Below are 13,791 nucleotides of genomic sequence, written 5' to 3'. Positions count from 1 at the left end.
TGTTCCTATTTTCCAAAAATATTATTTTTGTAGGCAAAATAGCTCCGTTTGTTCTTCACGTTTGGCTGAGAAATCGCCCGGAAATTGCAGTCACAAAAAAGCCAGAAAATATTCCAAATAAGCTCCATAATATCGACAGAAACATGGCAAATGTTGTTTATATTCAATCCTCAAGGTGTTTTTCAAATATCTATTCGATAATATATCCACCGGGACAATTCGTTTTTCAGTAGGACCGATTGGAATAATGGCTACCTCTGTATTTTACTTGAGAGTCACTCTAGGAGCCATCAGGTGACCACTTGCGCAATGTAGCCGCTTACGGGTATTCTTCAACATAAATGCGTAAAACTACGTCACAATGCTGTAGACACCTTCGGGAATACGGAGAAAGAGTAATCTGGTTGATAGCCCATTCACTGCTCAATAGGGACTCATTGGAACGCAACGCTTTTAAAACATGAAGCACTTCCGGATTGGATTTTTCTCAGGCTTTCGCCTGCAACATCAGTTCTGTTATACTCACAGACAATATTTTTACAGTTTTGGAAACTTTAGAGTGTTTTCTATCCTAAACTGTCAATTATATGCATATTCTAGTTATTTTTCCAAAAATGAAAATACTGCCCCCTTGTCACAAAAGGTTTTAATAGCATGAAAATAATATTATGAGATATCATGAACAGCAGGTCTGTGTGTATGTGTGTGTCTGTATGCGTGCGTGAATGGGTGCATGCGTGTGTGTGTGAGAGAGAGATGGAGAAAGAGAAAGAGAGAGGATTAATGTTTTATTTTCCCTTTTGTACTTTAAATATTTGCGCATAGTATGACATTTGTAATTTTGGAACTTTTGTGAGTGTAATGTTTACTGTTCATTTTTAGTTCACTTGTCTGGCAATGTTAACAGCTGGGGTGAAAGAGGGGCGATTACGATAGAGGAAACCCAAGTCTAGATTTAACTTTATTGAGATTGTTTGGGATGAGTTGGACTGCAGAGTGAAGGAAAAGCAGCCAACAAGTGCTCAGCATATGTGGGAGCTCCTTCAAGACTGTTGGGAAAGCATTCCAGGTGAAGCTGGTTGAGAGTATGCCAAGAGTGTCATCAAGGCAAAGGGTGGCTACTTTGAAGAATCTCAAATATGAAATATATTTTGATTTGCTTAACACTTTTTTGGTTACTACATGATTCCATGTGTGTTATTTCATAGTTTTGATGTATTCACTATTATTCTACAATGTAGAAAATAGTAAAAATAAAGAAAAACCTTTCAATGAGTAGGTGTGTCCAAACTTTTGACAGGTACTGTATGTTTCCCATGCCAATAAAGACCTTCAATTGAATTGAGAGAGAGAGCGTTTGTGTGTGTTATACTGATACAGTAACAGTTCCTATTGGCTGAATTTCCCCTGCCCTCTCGCTGTGACCTTTACCTTCTCCTAGCTCTCAGGGGGATCACACAAATCAGCTTAAGGCCTGCCGTCATTTCAAATGTACATGTGTGGGTTGTGTGAGCCTGAGCCAATGCCATTGTCCCAAATGGCACCCTATTCCCTACATGGTACACTACTTCTGAGCAGAGACCTACGAGTCATAGTCAAAAGTAGTGCACTATAGTGAACAGAGTGCCATTTGGGATGAATACACACTGTGAGATGCTGAGAGGAGAGGAGGTTGCTTAATCATTAATACACAGCTGTCGTTCCCCACAGTAAGGTAGATGGTTTAAATGAATAGTAAAAATACAATAGAAATAAATAATTTTAAAAAATAAGTTAGTCACATAGTGTCACTGTACTCACAACCCTCGGAACCTACCTGTCTGTCTCGTGTCTTTCACTTCCTACCTCACTTTTATTTTTACCAACCTACCTTTCTACCCTTTATTTTTACCAACCTACCTTGCTACCCTTTATTTTTTCCAACCTACCTTTCTACCCTTTATTTTTACCAACCTACATTTCTACCCTTTATTTTTACCAACCTACCTTTCTACCCTTTATTTTTACCAACCTACCTTTCTACCCTTTATTTTTACCAACCTACCTTTCTACCCTTTCTTTTTACCAACCTACCTTTCTACCCTTTATTTTTACCAACCTACCTTTCTACCCTTTATTTTTACCAACCTACCTTTCTACCCTTTATTTTTTCCAACCTACCTTTCTACCCTTTATTTTTACCAACCTACCTTTCTACCCTTTATTTTTACCAACCTACCTTTCTACCATTGTTCTCTGTTTCCTCTGCACTCTTTTCCTTTTTCCCCTATGAAGCTGGGCCCCTCTTTTATACACTTCTACACTACCAGTCAGTCAGTCTGAGGGAACACAATCATCAGATATAGGCCGACATGGTTTGTTTTGACTCCACAGTGTCCTTACTCTCCAGGGCCTAGCTTATACTCACAGCAACACTTACCCTCAGTCAGTGGCTGCCAACTAGTTATCCTAAATTGGTTTCTTCATTTTCCTTTTATTTGTTTAGTTGAATAGACACTCCCCATTATTTACATACAGTAGGCATGCTCCACAGAGCTACCAGTAGGACTAGAACTGAGGAGCTTCAAAGTGATTCACAATGCAGCATTGAACATCAAATCAAATCAAAGTTTATTTGTCACGTGCGCCGAGTACAACAGGTGTAGGTAGACCTTACAGTGAAATGCTTACTTTCAGACTCTAACCAATAGTGCAAAAAAGGTTTTAGGTGAACAATAGGTAAGTAAAGAATTAAAACAACAGTAAAAAGACGGGCTATATACAGTAGCGAGGCTATAAAAGTAGCAAGGCTATATACACACGGGTTAGTCAGGCTGATGGTCGGCCCAATTGAGGTAGTATGTACATGTAGATATGGTTAAAGTGACTATGCATATATGATGAACAGAGAGTAGCAGTAGCGTAAAAGAGGGGTTGGCAGGTGGTGGGAGGCAGGACACAATGCAGATAGCCCAGCTAGCCAATGTGCGGGAGCACTGGTTGGTCGGGCCAACTGAGGTAGTATGTACATGAATGTGTAGTTAAAGTGACTATGCATATATGATAAACAGAGAGTAGCAGCAGAGTGAAAGAGGGTGGGGGGCAATGCAAATATTCCGGGTAGCCATTTGATTACCTGTTCAGGAGTCTTATGGCTTGGGGGTAAAAACTGTTGAGAAGCCTTTTTGTCCTAGACTTGGCACTCCGGTACCGCTTGCCATGCGGTAGTAGGGAGAACAGTCTATGACTGGGGTGTCTGGGGTCTTTGACAATTTTTAGGATGAACATTCATGATATCCTGTGCTGGATGGTGAAGATGGTGCTAATCCATCGTCTGTTGGTATGTCAGCCTTCTTACCCTGAGCCAACGCTTCATCAAGCCCACCACATATGTATATGATGCATTAAAGAACCCAATTGTTGCCCAGATTATTTAGAACAGTTCCTATGCTTGGGAAGAGATGAATTCAAAGATGAATTATATGTGTAACCCTCTTACCAGGCTCGAATTTGACTCTCACAATATTACCTTACATAGAATATCTCAACCGCATGGGATGTCAGGTGAGAAGGACAAGTCCAATAAGAATCCCTATTGTAAACTATCTAGGGTGATGACAACTAGGGTATTAACTTTAGATGGAATGATTATAGATTTTTGTTATTGTATAAGGATATGCTTTCTCAAGCATTCAATTAAATTGAAACAGTAAATGACTCCACCAAAGTAACATACATAAGGTTCAATATGTGTATTATTACATTTTCAAAGCACCACATCAAAAGAAATAAAAATAATAAACCACAATGAGTCATGCACAACCCATGCCCAAATTACTTCAAGCTTGCTTAACCCCGTTGGCGCGCGTTGGAGCTAAAAAATAATGACGACACATAAAGTCCTGAGGCACCCCACCGTTGTGGTTACTCACTATCCGTAGACATTCCCTCAGCGAAGTATGGTAGTTCTGTGCAGATTTCCTCACAAGATCCACAGCAAGCACAGCTATCAATGCAGACAGTACTCTTTAGCAGTAACCGATATCCCATGGGAACATGAACTCGTTAATCTTTCCCAAGCAATTCTCTCTCGGTGTCGCACGATGCTAGGCTAACCCCAAGGCTGTCAAATACCTCCACGATGAGACAGTAGCTTCAGACTTTACTAAGTCTTTCTTAACAAAATTATAACAACTCTCTTATAAAATAAAATCAATGTTTCCCTTCAAAACTCACTAGGTATGTGTTTTGTTCTATTTTTATCGTCTTCTGTTATAATTTTTCGCAACCAACGGTCATAATATAACGTTCATCCTTTTCTCAACTTCTCTCTCTCTTTTTCCCCAGGCCTCCCGTTAACCAGGTCAACTCCCATTGGCCACAGCTTAACAAGTGACCTTATTGATCAAAACTTAAACTTAAAAGTAAACCAACCTATTCACTTATACATTAAATAAATATTTATTCAAAATAAATGCATTAACATCAATACAATTCGGGAGCAATTCAATCACCTTTTAAATCTAATACCAATGAATTATAACAAAGAAATTCAATACTTGGTTCTAACAAGGGTATTACATATGACTTGCATATGAAAATCTTGACACTTTGGGAGGGAGTTTGGAAACTGAAATTGTCAATAGGGAGGGTGAAGAGTTGTCAGTTAAAGTTTGATCAATGATTGCATTCAGAAGTGGAAAAAACAATATGTTTCTGAACCTCTGTGCATGGTTTCATGATAGAGCATAACAGAGCACCCACATACACACAGAAAGAACAATCCTTATATGGTCAGAGGTTGCTTCTGCTGCTACTTCTACAATGCAACTGCAGTAAGATCTACTGTAGGTACAGAACTACACAAGAGGCCATTTTGTTCCAACTCTGTTCTCGCAGATTCAGCACAACCTCCTCAGATCAAAACCTCTCTGGAGAAACTGAAGAAATGTGGAGATGATCCCGAGGGAATGCATAACTGGCATACTGTAGTGTCTGCTAGAAAGGCCACACAGTATGTGTGATAATAAACAGTTAGCAAGATGACACTTTGACACAGTGAGTCGTTAATACCAGACAGGTCGGTAAAACACAGTAAAATACCGCCCGCACATAAAGAATACATAAACAAGGACAATCATCAACAATATTTCCCATTCATTCGACTGACAAAATTACGACGACAAAACAAAAAGTTGCCAATTAGCAACACTTTGTTGCCCCAGTGACTGCATATATTATCATTTTGGGTTATAAATGTAATTAAATGTAGCTGACATTTTCCCAATTATCATGTGTGTTCCATGTTGTTGAACATACTGTTCCAACCGGCATAAAGGCCTCCCCTTTAATGTGTCCATATGTCTCCCTAACTACATTCTGAACACAACCTATTAAACCCCACAGAGAGAGGGAGAGTTGCCCCTCTCCTCAACTCTCACCACATCAATTAATGGACCAGTAGACCAGGGTTCTCTAAGTGGTTACCCTCTTGAAACTAGCAATCCCGGATCCGGGATCGTAATCATAGCCTCAAACGAATTAGCATAACGCAGCGGACATAAATACCCCTAGAAACTTTTCCTATTCATGAAAATCGCAAATGAAATATATTCAAACACAAGCTTAGCCTTTTGTTAACAACACTGTCATCTGTCAGATTTTCTAAATATGCGTTACAGCCAACGCTAGACAAGCATTTGTGTAAGTTTATCATGGCATAATGCTATGCTAGGCTCTGCTGGAAGCAGGCAACATTTTCACCAAAATAAGAAAAGCAACCAAATTAAATAATTTACCTTTGAAGAACTTCGGATGCTTTCACTCAGGAGACTCCCAGTTAGATAGCAAATGTTCCTTTTTTCCAAAAATATTATTTTTGTAGGCGAAATAGCTCCCGTTTGTTCATCATGCTTGGCTGAGAAATCGACCGGAAAATGCTACCTCTACACGCCAAACTTTTTTCAAAGTTAGCTACATAATATCGACAGAAACACGGCAAACGTTGTTTAGGATCCATCCTCAAGGTGTTTTTAACATATATATTCGATAATATATCCGTCGAGGCAATTGGTTTCTCATAAGAAGCGATTGGAAAAATGGCTATCTCAGTATTTTACGCAAGATTTTCTGCAGGAGACACCATGTGAACACTTGCTAAATATGCTCCCTTACTGCTATTCTTCAATGGAAATGCGTAAAAAGACGTCACAATGCTGTAGACACCTTGGGGAATACGTGGAAAACGTAAGCTCATTCGTAGCTCATTCACAGCCATATAAGGAGTCATTGGCATGAGGCAGTTTCAAAAAATGCGGCACTTCCTGGTTGGATTTTTATCTGGGTTTCGCCTGTAACAGTTTTGTGGCATTCACAGACAATATCTTTGCAGTTTTGGAAACGTCAGAGTGTTTTCTTTCCAAAGCTGTCAATTATATGCAGTCTTTTTTGCCCTCTTTGAGGACAATACAATGCCACTGACACAGCCCGCAACCAAAACCTGCGGAATCTCCTTCACTACAGCCGACATGAGTAAAACATTTAAACGTGTTAACCCTCGCAAGGCTGCAGGCCCAGACGGCATCCCCAGCCGCATCCTCAGAGCATGCGCAGACCAGCTGGCTGGTGTGTTTATGGACATATTCAATCAATCCTTATCCCAGTCTGCTGTTCCCACATACTTCAAGATGGCCACCATTGAAACTAAGGTAAAGCTAAGGTAACTGAGCTAAACGACTACTGCCCCGTAGCACTCACTTCCGTCATCATGAAGTGCTTTGAGAGAGTAGTCAAGGACCATATCACCTCCACCCTACCTGACACCCTAGACCAACTCCAATTTGCTTACCGCCCAAATAGGTCCACAGACAATGCAATCGCAATCACAATGCACACTGCCCTAACCCATCTAGACAAGAGGAATACCTATGTGGTGAGAATGCTGTTCATCGACTACAGCTCAGCATTTAACACCATAGTACCCTCCAAACTCGTCACCAAGCTCGAGACCCTGGGTCTCGACCCCGCCCTGTGCAACTGGGTGCTGGACTTCCTGACGGGCCGCCCCCAGGTGGTGAGGGTAGGTAACAACATCTCCACCCCGCTGATCCTCAACATTGGGGCCCCACAAGGGTGCATTCTGAGCCCTCTCCTGTACTCCCTGTTCACCCACGACTGCGTGGCCATGCACACCTCTAACTAAGTCATCAAGTTTGCGGACAACACTACAGTGGTAGCCTTGATTACCAACAATGACGAGACGGCCAACAGGGAGAAGGTGAGGGCCCTCGGAGTGTGGTGTCAGGAAAATAACCTCACACTCAACGTCAACAAAACGAAGGAGATGATTGTGGACTTCAGGAAACAGCAGAGGGAGCACCCCCCTATCCACATTGACAGGACAGTAGTGAAGAGGGTAGTAAGTTTTAAGTTCCTCGGCGTACACATCATGGACAAACTGAATTGGTCCACCCACACAGACAGCATCGTGAAGAAGGTGCAGCAGCGCCTCTTCAACCTCAGGATGCTGAAGAAATTTGGCTTGTCACCAAAAGCACTCACAAACTTCTACAGATGCACAATCGAGAGCATCCTGTCGGGCTGTATAACTCATCTCATATGTATATACTGTACTCTATACCATCTACTCCATCTTGCCTATGCCGTTCTGTATCATCACTCATTCATATATCTTTATGTACATATTCTTTATCCCTTTACACTTGTGTGTATAAGGTAGTAGTTTTGGAATTGTTAGGTTAGATTACTCGTTGGTTATTACTGCATTGTCGGAACTAGAAGCACAAGCATTTCACTACACTCGCATTAACATCTGCTAACCATGTGTATGTGACAAATAAATTTGATTTGATTTGACTGACATTTTCAACCTATCCCTGACTGAGTCTGTAATACTAACATGTTTCAAGCAGACCACCATAGTCCCTGTGCCCAAGAACACCAAGGTAACCTGCCTAAATGACTACCGACCGTAGCACTCACGTCTGTAGCCATGAAGTGCTCTGAAAGGCTGGTCATGGCTCACATCTACACCATTATCCCAGAAACCCTAGACCCACTCCAATTTGCATACCGCCCCAACAGATCCACAGATGACGCAATCTTTATCGCTATCCACACTGTCCCACATGGACAAAAGTAACTCCTATATGAGAATGCTGTTCATTGACTTAAGCTCACCGTTCAAAACCATAGTGCCCTCAAACTCATCACTAAGCTAAGGACCCTGGTACAAAACAACTCCCTCTGCAACTGGATCCTGGACTTCCTGACAAGCCACCCCCAGCTGGTAAGGGTAGGTAACAACACATCTGCAGCACTTATCCTCAACATGAGGGCCCCTCAGGGGTGCGTGCTCATTCCCCTCCTGTACTCCCTGTTCATCCATGACTGCATGGCCAAGCACGACTCCAACACCATCATTAAGTTTGCCGACTACACAACAGTGATAGGCCTGATCACCGACAACGATTAGACAGCCTATAGGGAGGTCAGAGAACTGACAGTGTGGTGCCAGGATAACAACCTCTCCCTCAACGTGATCAAGACAAAGGAGATGATTGTGGATTACAGGAAAAGGAATGCCAAGCACCCATACTCATCGACGGGACTGTAGTGGAGCAGGTTGAGAGCTTCGTTCCTTGGTGTTTACATAATCAACAAACTCTCATGGTCCAAACACAAAAAGACAACCGTGAAGAGGGCACAACAACACTTATTCCCCCTCAGGAGACTGAAAATATTTGCCATGGGTCCTCAGATCCTAAAAAGTTATACAGCTGCACCATCGAGAGCATCCTGACTGGTTGCATCACCACCTGGTATGGCAACTGCTCGGCCTATGACCGCAAGGCACTACAGAGGGTAGTGCGTATGGCCCAGTACACCACTGGGGCCAAGCTTCCTGCCATCCAGGACCTCTATACCAGGCGGTGTCAGAGGAAGGCCCTACACATTTCCAAAGACTTCAGCCACCCTAGTGATAGACTGTTCTCTCTGCTACCACACGGCAGGCGGAACCGGAGCGCCAAGTCTAGGTCCGAAAGGCTTCTTAACAACTTCTACCCCCAAGCCATAAGACTCCTGAACAGCTAATCAAATGGCTAACCAGACTACCTGCGCAGCTGCTGCTCTCTGTTTATTATCTATGCATTGTCACTTTACCTCTACCTACATGTACATATTGCCTCAATTACCTCGATTAACCTGTGCCCCCACACATTGACTCTGTACCGGTGCCCCCTGTATATAGCCTCGTTACTGATATTTTATTATTTGCTATTTTTCTATTTTCTTCTTTATTTTTTTTAACTTTAGTTTATTATATTAAATACTTTCTTAACACTTATTTTTTCTTAAAATTGAATTGTTGGTTAATGTCTTGTAAGTAAGCATTTCACTGTAAGGTCGATCTATACCTGTTGTATTCGGCGCATGTAACAAATAACATTTGATTTGATGGACTTTATCATTAAGGTGATTTTTTACATAATATATTTTTTTTTATCTTCCCCTAACTTTAAACTCACATGCCGTCTATGCCTAACACAAACCCTGCAGCACAGAGGATCTCTGATCTAATTTTGTGTGCGTATATGCGTGCGTGTGGGAGGGCCATTAGTGTTGCTAAATGGAAACTAATGCTTCCTGTTGGAATCCTCCCCACTACAGCCAATTACATTCCCCTTCTTCTATGTATTTATATTTCACACATTACTTTATTTCCTCCCTTGAACACAGCACAGCAGCACAATTAGAGAAGTAGACTAAATGAGGACTATGAATCTTAGATGGTCCAATTCCTGTGGTAAACACAACACTTCAAAGCCTCTGTCTCGCTCAGCTCTTCCTGCTCTGCTCTTCTGAGGTGGTTTTATCTAACGCCACTGCAGCGGAGCAACACATACTCCTCTTTCTCTCTCCTCAGCCTTTCTGCTTCTTTTCTCTTTTCATCTTTTTCTCTCTCTCCCTTCTTTCTTCTTTCTTTCGACAGGCCTGTGGAATACCTTGTTCGATATCCATTTGATACCTGCAAGTCAGTGGGATTCACGTCTGCACTGTGACATAGACATTCCTGTCTATCAGAGAAATTCAGCACAGGGTATTGTCATGACTGTCCTGATCAGGTCAGGTTACAGGAGACCACAACCCTACAGATGATCTCTCAACCCCAACAGAGGAGGACAGATCTAGGGGTGTGAAGATGTGAGGGTTTTATGACAACTCACGCCCCTGGTAAATCTCAGGCCACAGACAAATTCCTTTGTCCTGTTACTATGGAGAACCAGCCTCAGAACATTAAACATGAAATAAAGGGACTTTGGAACAATGGTTTTCCGTCAGCCACAATGGTGGTCATGACGATAGATGGAATATGAAAATGTATGTCATTTTTGTTTTGTTATTAAAGGTTAATAGGTGACGTTATCACGAAAACATTGTAACGTGAAGAGTTTTCCTAGTATATGTTTGATGTTTATACATTGTACGTTATATGGAAAATATCCAAATCAAAGAGAATGTTTTGGGGAAGATGATATGTGAAGTTAGTTGTCTAAAATTGGATTTGAGTAAAATCTAGACCTTGCCCTCTTAACATGGTACGACCAGAGAATTGCCCTAAAGGCGGTTACACCCACTTCTGATCCAAGTGTATAAAACCTGTGAGTAAAGAATTTCCAGAGAAGACTACGTGACCCAAGCTGCAGCCAAGGTCTAAAAAGTCAACGAACCCAAAACGCAACGTAAGTTTGAAGACAAATAAATATTTTTCTACCCAAGCTACGGATGAGTAGCTGTGTCTAATCGGGTGAATTCAAGTCTAACCACTTAGCCTCCATCTCCCATCAAAATCGTGGTATCTACACTGTTTCATTCCAACGCTGTGAGCTCTGAGCTACAGAGCTATCTGTCCTCAGAAGACCCCTTCCAGAGAAAGGGTGAGGGAACAGACTAATAAGCCAAAAGGACACTGACATCGGGAGAACGATCAGAGAGGTGCGCTGAAGAAGTTGCGTCATCGAGAGGCCTGAATGGTCCCCTGAAAGGTCTACGCAGAGAATCCTCGGAGGTCCTCGGCACGTAATTACATCATTATATTCTGACCCATAAGAGCGGCAGTTTGGGGCAAGGCTAGGGTTAGAATAGCATAGCTGACAAATTCACCCAAATGTATATTTCTCTCGTGTTTCTTTTTCCTCTCTCTCTTTGAAATCCCCATTTTGGGTAACACGCGCCATAGTGTGTTGGCCCGTTATACTAAGTTCTAATCAATAGCCTATAATGTGTTTTGTCTATGTGCATCTTTTATCATCATTTTAGCTTTTTAGTAAATAAATATTTAACTAAGATTGGTGTGGTACGAACTCATTGGTGAGACCCGGGTCCGTGCAGATTCACGGACTATACGACGTTCAGAACGAGATTGTAGAGGTAACTGGTTAATTAGCGGCTGTTGTAAAATCGATGTTCTGATATTTTTTTAGTTAATTTGGGAAATAGAAACTCAATAAAAACTAGTTTTCCCATCGTGCCCCAGGTTAATGAGTTAATAATTGCTTGATTCAGTTAATCACGCAATCAGAAACTTTAATCATTCGATGAGCAACAGTTGTCACATTAACTAATACAACGTCACAACAGTATTATCTTCATACACTCTTTAAGGAATTGTAGACCATCCTATGAGCTATAAGAGCTCTCTGGCACTACAAGATTCCACAGGATGGAGTAGAGTATGTTATGATAAATATTAAGACAGGATATAGTGTAGAATATTCTATGAGACTCTGGAACAAGTCAATACATCACCTATACAGGCCAGTCAACCGGCTACAGCTCAACCCCAAACCACTACCATTAACACCCCTAAAAACCTGATGCAACATTCGCATAGTCTCCACATCACAACATGAAACACACCATAACAAACAAAGATGAATTGGAAACATGTCCTTTCATGATGCACTAATAAATCAACAGTCCTGTTAATTCATAGTCACTACGTTACAATTTAGCGCGGTATTGACAGACTGCCAGGTGTGTTTATTCTCCATCCCTAGGTGCTGCATGCGTCCTTTAGAAGGGTTATTGTATTTGCTCTCTGATCGATGTAGAACCCATCCCAGGTTTGACCTGAGCATTTTCCCCCCCTCCTCCTCCCTTCTCCTTTCCTCTTCCTACTCCTTCCTCTGCCCCAAGCCTCTCCCTCCTCCTCCTCCCTTCTCCTCCTCTCTCCTGCTCCTCCTCCCTCATTTGCCCCATCCTCTCCCTCCTCCTCTCCATGTCCTCCCCTTTTCTCCTCTCTCCTCCTCCTACTCCCTCCTCCACCCCCAGCCTCTTTCTCCTCCCTTCTCTTCCTCCTCCTCCCTCTGTCCCCAGCCACTCCTCTTCTCCTCCTCGATCCTCCCCATCCTTGCTCTGCTCACTGTGGTATTCTGGGATACTGGAAGACTGGAGGCAACAAGAGGTTAATGAGGTCATCTAAATCTATTGGCTTGAAGTCAAAATAGAACTATTAGACCACCATAAACCATCATTAAATCAGTATAATGAAAAATAATCACTGAGTTCAGTACTGAGGAGATGCATGGACGATGCAGTGTAGTAGAGAGTAAGGAGGTAAATGTGCCTGCAGTAGCTAGCTGGCTAAGGTAGTTAGCTGGGGGCTGAGAACCATTGGTTTCCTATGATCATGATAAATCTCCCTGATGTCAGAAGACAGTGGTTCTTATGATGAATGGATCTGCTTTAATTACTTATTGAAATTGAGTGCTGGGTTTGTTTGTGACACTATGGGAAGACCTGGCAGGACCACAACACACACACACACACACACACACACCTTGTGGGACCACAGCACACAGGATTTACAGCATGCTGTGTACCATGCACAGCCCTCAGGAAATGGTTTTGCATTTCTACAATACATATCCACAGGGTCTAAGCCACTGTCATAACTCAATGTAATTAAAAGCACCATGTAAATATTTACAAATGAAAATATGTGAAACACACACACACGTATGCACATACACACAGACACAGACAAACACACAGTTCAAACACTTTAGTGTCCACAGGGAACTAACAGTCAATTACGTGTGTCAAACAGTGTTTTGTTGTTATGCTCTTAACATATTCACAGAGAAACAGGGTTAAGAGAAATACACACCTCAGTAGAGAAACAGGGTTAAGAGAAATAGACACCTCAGTAGAGAAACAGGGTTAAGAGAAATACACACCTCAGTAGAGAAACAGGGTTAAGAGAAAGCACACACCTCAGTAGAGAAACAGGGTTAAGAGAAATACACACATCAGTAGAGAAACAGGGTTAAGAGAAAGCACACACCTCAGTAGAGAAACAGGGTGAAGAGAAACACACACCTCAGAAGAGAAACAGGCTTAAGAGAGAACACACACCTCAGTAGAGAAACAGGGTGAAGAGAAACACACACGTCAGTAGAGAAACAGGCTTAAGAGAGAACACACACCTCAGTAGAGAAACAGGCTTAAGAGAGAACACACACCAAATCTCAGTAGCAGTTGAGTATTGGAGAGCTCCTAGAGGGAATCATGTTGTGGGTTAACACTCAGTGATATTGACACGCAGTCTTTGATGAGCTTGGGATGGTGTGTGTGTTTGTGTATGTTATTGTACTTGTGTGTGCACATGATTGTGTGTATGTGTTTGTGTGTGTGTACGTGGTTGAACAGAGGTACTGATTGGATTGATCCCAGCCTCTCTCCTGTAGTGGGATGAGGAGGGAGATGGGGGAGACTGTGGGGGATCAG

This window comes from Oncorhynchus mykiss, chromosome 5, assembly GCF_057628025.1.
Source record: "Oncorhynchus mykiss isolate SJ-2025 chromosome 5, ASM5762802v1, whole genome shotgun sequence".
NCBI lineage: Eukaryota > Metazoa > Chordata > Actinopteri > Salmoniformes > Salmonidae > Oncorhynchus > Oncorhynchus mykiss.
This window is presented reverse-complemented; position numbering follows the sequence as displayed.